At 39.3% G+C, this 6,000-nt stretch overlaps 1 long non-coding RNA gene across 2 annotated transcripts in view; it reads right to left on the minus strand.

Annotated features, from left to right (window-relative positions):
- Window positions 1–455: 455 nt before the first annotated feature.
- LOC108877820 (uncharacterized) overlaps window positions 456–6,000 on the minus strand; it is a 16,643-nt gene continuing 11,098 nt past the window's right edge. For both annotated transcript variants that reach the window (XR_001960153.2, XR_001960152.2), the window contains one exon: window positions 456–1,690. This is a non-coding gene — a long non-coding RNA (uncharacterized LOC108877820). The remainder of the gene's footprint in view (window positions 1,691–6,000) is intronic.

Raw genomic sequence — 6,000 nt, forward strand, 5'->3', positions numbered from 1 at the left:
CAGAGAGTGAATTTCATAGTCTATTGTTAAAAATGTTTTAGGAGATATTTTTAAAAATTCATAAATATAGGGAAGCATGTGTAAGCCATGTGCATTACTCTATATTATTTTACATCACAATTTACAGTATTATCTACTTTACATTATTATCTAACATAATTTAGTTTCATTAAATTGTACTTTCTGCGATCAATTTGTCCCACTCAGTGCTCTGGCCAGGCACTCTGTATTTTGGTAAAATATGTTTATCAGGTTATGATTTTGTTGATCTTAATCTGTGGGCTTTAAAAGACACCATCCCAACATTGTGCCACAGACAGTAGCCAACTATACAGCTAAAACAAGAGCTATGCCAAATGAAAGCTGTATGCCATAGTTGGCCTTTGCTTAAACTAAAAGTAAAGTGAAAAAGCAGTTTCCTAATAACCAGTTAAATGAATCATCTTGATGACTTAGTTTTTTTATTCCACATAATTAAATGACAGGACAACTAAGCCGCTGAACTGAGCCATGGTGGAGGGAAAAAGACATCCAGACCTCTGCTAAAGCTAACTAGCTTAGCAACAATTGACTCTAGAATTAATTGTTGATCCACCTTCAAATCACATAATTAAATGTACATTTTGTAAATGAAGATTGATTTCAGCACAATTATTAATGGTAGATGGACAAACAGACACAGAGAAAACATAAATATATCTAATTTCTATAAGCTATGGACTATATATAATCAAAATAAAGTTTATTTCGTAAACAAAGTGGTTAAAATGGACGACAGTTTAAGCTTCCTACCTCTCCTACACAGGCTCATGTTTGCTTTTAAATCACGTGTATGTGAGTATGTAGATGTAAGTGTGTCTGTATTTATGCGTTATGTGTGTTCTAATGTGTATATTTTATAACAGTTGTATTTGTTAATATGCAAACAAACAAACAAATAACATTCAGTATCCAAAGGTAGAATTAAGTATCTGCATTTTCTAAGGTATCATATCAGTTCAAAGCTATGAAATGAAAACTTTAAACCCCTTCCATTCAACTTCACTGCTTTTTAGTTACTACTTTCACCTTTGTAGGCAAGTACTGTCCACTTATTACCATAGTGGTAAAACTGAGTTTGTGAACTTTGAAAAGACTTTTATAAAAGTCAGTTATGAGAAGATGCTAAAATCACACTTTCCAGTGGACAAAATCACAGGCTCCCACGCTGGCCCCTGTTTTCCACCCACAGCCTCAGGCGTGGCCTAATGCACAGGTGGGGTTTACAGTAGGCCATCATCTCTTTAACCTGATCGCCATCCTCACGAGCCACCCAAACAGCTGTCCCTCTTTTAGAAGCATTCTTTTCCCACACTGAAAGTGTGTGTATGTGTGTGTGTGCTGTAAAGGCCCCCCAGTGAAACCCTGTCTGAGCCTCAACCTGTTCCTTTAGCGATGATAATGACCACATTATTACGCGCCATCGAACGTCAACAAAAAAAGATTGTCGTGTGCTTTCCAATCACTTTGTGGGCACTGAGACAGAAAAAGCGGAAAGAAAAGGGTGAAATAAAGATCTGGCACTTCTCTGGGAGAGGGGTGGATGAAGTATTTTATTTCTCCTTGCTGTTTTCCCCATCTCCTCTTTTGTTGGTAGAGCGTAGTCACAGTTATCCAGGGGGCAGGGCGGCCATCTTGGTCAGCTGCCCTGCTGAGACAATTAGCGGGAGAATCACAGAGTCAAAAGACAAGCTGCTAAACATGACACAAAAAATATTCAGTGCAACCAGGGGGTAAGCCAATCAATTTGTGAAAAAGAAAGAAAAAAGACAACAGGCTCCAGATTATGTGCAGTCCTTTGGTGTGCTGCTTAAAGTTACCGCTTCTTGTTCGCTTTTTTCATGGCAAGCATGTCAAGCCTCTCCTCCAAAACAATCTCCTCTGCAGTCCAGCAGCTCGGTATAATCCAAACAGTCATATCTAACTAAACTATGGCTTCCACTGAGATCACACTTGTCAACGTGTGATAGAGCAACAAAGCAGTGCCATATTTAGTCATATTTTGGTGTTTGAAATACACACATCTGTCCATGTGGAGAGATACAACTGGAGAACAAAAACTTTTAACCAGTGGATCCATTGTAAGAGACTGAATTCAAGCTGACTACAGCTGCTGTTCTCCATCAAAGGATAGTATTTTGATTGGAGTATCATGGTAGGCTTACTGAAGAAAAAAAAAAAACATGATAACTAAGATAGATCACTCAGCAGAGTGCCAACTGAAATTGGAAGAAACAAACATGAATCATCCTCTTGATGTCAGTGTTATCGGCTGTTTTTTTTTTTCACGTTGTAAACTGATACAAAACTTTAGAAATCCTAAAATCTTTGCTGAGTATAAAAAGTTCTACGTCACTCGACATCACAGTCCCCCTGACTGACTGACCTCAGTTTGTCTGTTGATGCCCTCTAAACTCAACCCCGTTAGAACAAACTGAACTTGTTTTACAGGAGAGGGAAAAAGTCATCCAGGTGAGCCGTGTGCCAGGATGTGCCTGGAGCGACTCCTCCCCGGCTTCCTGTAATTACCGCGTGAAGAGGGCACGTCCGCCGTCTGTCAGCACAGGGCTGATGGACGACTGTGGCAGCTGGAGTCAGGAAAACGTGTTCAGGTTGTTGTGATGGAAACGTTCACATAAGCGATTTACAAGATCCCCTTTCATCTGCACTTACAATAAAGGATCAATAAGTACTGAACCTCTTTTTGGCATGCAAACACACACACACACACACACACACACACACACACGCACACTCACTTTTTTTGTCTATCTGCACCTTTGTTGTGTATTTTGTAAGACACTGTATTGCAAGTTGTCTTATTCTCTCAAATTGAATCAGAGGTTTACATTTACGGACATGCAGTAGATTAGCAGTAAAACAAAGCAGAGCAAAGGAGTGGCATCATGGTTTTTCTCTTATATTGTTGCATGCAGATACATGTTTTTCATTTTTCTGTGTTTCTCCATCTTTCACACTCACTTTTGCAGAGGTCAGAAAGAGCGTCTCTCTTCAGTCTATCTATGCAGCAGACTGAGGGAATCCTGGCCAATGCAATGTAATTACACTGTAGAGGTGCTTCATTCACATTCATGTATACAGCACATCTCCATGCGCCAGTAGATACACTCATTCATGAAATGAGGGGAAAAGAGGAGGATTGATTCATGGGCGAGGAGAGCAGAGGCCTCTGTGAGGCACAAGTTTGGGCTGAAGGTGAATTGAAATTGCACTTTATGAGTAGCATCTCTTTCTTTCTCTATTCTGAACATACACACACACACACACTTAGGTTAGGGTTGATGGATGCCTGGGGTTTGTTAAGTCATACATCACAGAGGTCATTTAACCTGCCAACACATCTGCTGTCTCTGCCCTCATGAAAGAGAGGAAGAGGTGGGGAGAGAGGAAAGATTTATAAAGGCGAGGGGGAGAATTATGCAGGGTAAGAGAGAATGAGACTGTGATTAGTAACTGGAGCGGATGAAAAGCACTCATTCTGCCTCACACACACACACACAAACACAAACACACACACACACACACACACACACACACACACACACACACACACACACACACACAGACACATTGTGCTGCAAAGTGGTATCTTTTTAACAAGCGTCCTCACCGAAGCTGCTTGCGTTATGAGTTTCTCAGCTCCTCCATCAACTTTTGTCTTGTCTCTGTTAAGCACTGACAATAAAGTTGCTGATTTACACCAAGGGGCCGTTCCGCGCGCCAAGATATTAATGAGATGCTTCTGAAGGAGTAGCCTTCATTGATTTCTTCAAATGCTGTTGACGTTTGCGAGGTGGCTCTGTCTCAGATGTTTCAAAGGGAGCATGTGTGTGTTGATTGCAGATCAATCGCTTATACCCACACATGCTGCAACCTTTTCACTTAGACAGTGTGTTAGCTTGTCTTCTAATAAAACTTAATCTGACATGAGGTCTTCATGTGAGGAATATTCTACTTTTATTTGAAAAATAGACTCACCTAACCACATCTAACAGTAAAAATCTTTATCTAACAGCAGCCTGTGGCATTGCATCTTCTGACATTAAAATATGGGACACCCACTTTGGTGCTGCATTCCTGCTGTATTCCTCACCTCCTGTCACTGGGACATTTACTCTGTCAACCCCTGTAAGTTCATTTGTCACATGTTGATTGGAGACAGGTTGGTTTCACAATTTTTCTGATTCATCTTTCTTCTCCTTCTTCCACTCCCCTTCTTCCCCAACTTGCTTTCTTAGTGTTTTACCATCAGTTATTTATCATTATTATTTGCTTTGACCCACAAAACAAAAAATGACATTTAAAGGCCATATTAGGGTTTTTAAATATTTTTTGGTCATTTGCTACAGGTCACATATACAGTATGTTACATCACAGCTAAATAGTTTTGCAAACTATGTTGTTGTTATATAGAAATCTAAATGTATTTTTCCTACCATTCTACACAGGAATAGTGTCTATTATTTTATATTATTTAAGTATCAGACTGTTGTTGAAATTGCATGATTATTAGTTAGTTATAATAATAATAATGTTGTATGTGAGGTAATGCAGTGTAGACTTTTCAAATCAGTCTGCATTTTAAGTGCACCACCAAGCAATGACACTGCAAAAAATGAATACAGACTTGATGTGAAATGCGATAAGTTGTGCAACTTGAGCAAGGGGACAGACAGGAGACAGAAGGGGACAGACACCACTAATTACACAAACAGTGATAAGAAAAAAAAACACCCCAAACTCTCATCCTAAAGTGTACATCATCTATTTTAAAATGGCTCACAAAAAACAAAGTACATGTGATTTGTGGTTAAAGTGCTTAACTATTGGAAAGACACTGGCATGTTCCTTTACATCGGTTTCTGTGATATGTCTTGTCGACATCAGGTTGCTGGGCAACTAGCAAAGACTCTAGAAAGTCACTGTGGCGAGACGTAGCCCAACACAAACCACCCCCTGTGAAACTGCACCTCACGTTCTGTGCGTATTAAAGAAATTAGCCATATATAAAGCCTGGGTAGCTCGTTCCTCTCTATGCTAAGCTAAGCTAACTGCTGGTTGTAGCCTTACATTTAACAGAGAAATAGGACAGTGGTATCCATCAAGTTTCTGGCAAGGGCATGAACATTCCTAAAATTAGCAACTAACTGACCTTGATAATAGTAAATAAATAATATCTAATTAAATAACATTTATTTAGAATTGTTTATTATAATTTGCAATTATGAATTATGTTTACTTTCTGTCAAAATGGACAGTTTACTTTGAAAGTTGAAACTTTTTACTTTGAAACTTTTCAACTCTGTTTTCCCTGGAAAAAAAAAGTGGGGAAAAAGGTCTCTTCTATAAATCTAAATAAGTTTTTCTATACTACAATGACAAACATAGGAACCATTATGTAGGAGAGCTTTTTATGTAGCACTTGGCAACTGCTATAATGGTTAACAAGATAAAGAAGCGCGGATGTGGGCTTTAAAGTCTGTTATTATGGCCTATTTTCCACAGCTGGTTTTGACGCAGAAGCTGAGACACGTCCAACACACACACATGAACACATCACCATTTCTGATTTATACACACTCCAATAGCGCCATGTTTCACACACCAATGAGTAAGGGAGATGAGAGGGAGAGAAGAAGATGAGGAAGAGAGGTTGAAGACATAAGAGCGGGAAGGATAATTATTCTACACGTCACACATGTTTTGATTTCTCTAAGCTTTTTTAAAGCTTCGCTAAGATTTCTTTTTTCTCATGCTGAAGCTGGTGATGTTCCTCAGTATCAACCACTGAAGAGCACTCAGATAAACCTCACTACTCTCCCTCTCTCTCACACACAAACTTGCTCTCACTCCCTTTCCTTGATTAAATCCTGCTCTGACCGTGATCTCTGTTCTCTTCACCAATAACACTGTTCATCCCTCTTTCTGCTCCTCACCAAC

The sequence above is a fragment of the Lates calcarifer genome, linkage group LG3, assembly GCF_001640805.2.
Source record: "Lates calcarifer isolate ASB-BC8 linkage group LG3, TLL_Latcal_v3, whole genome shotgun sequence".
Taxonomy (NCBI): domain Eukaryota; kingdom Metazoa; phylum Chordata; class Actinopteri; family Centropomidae; genus Lates; species Lates calcarifer.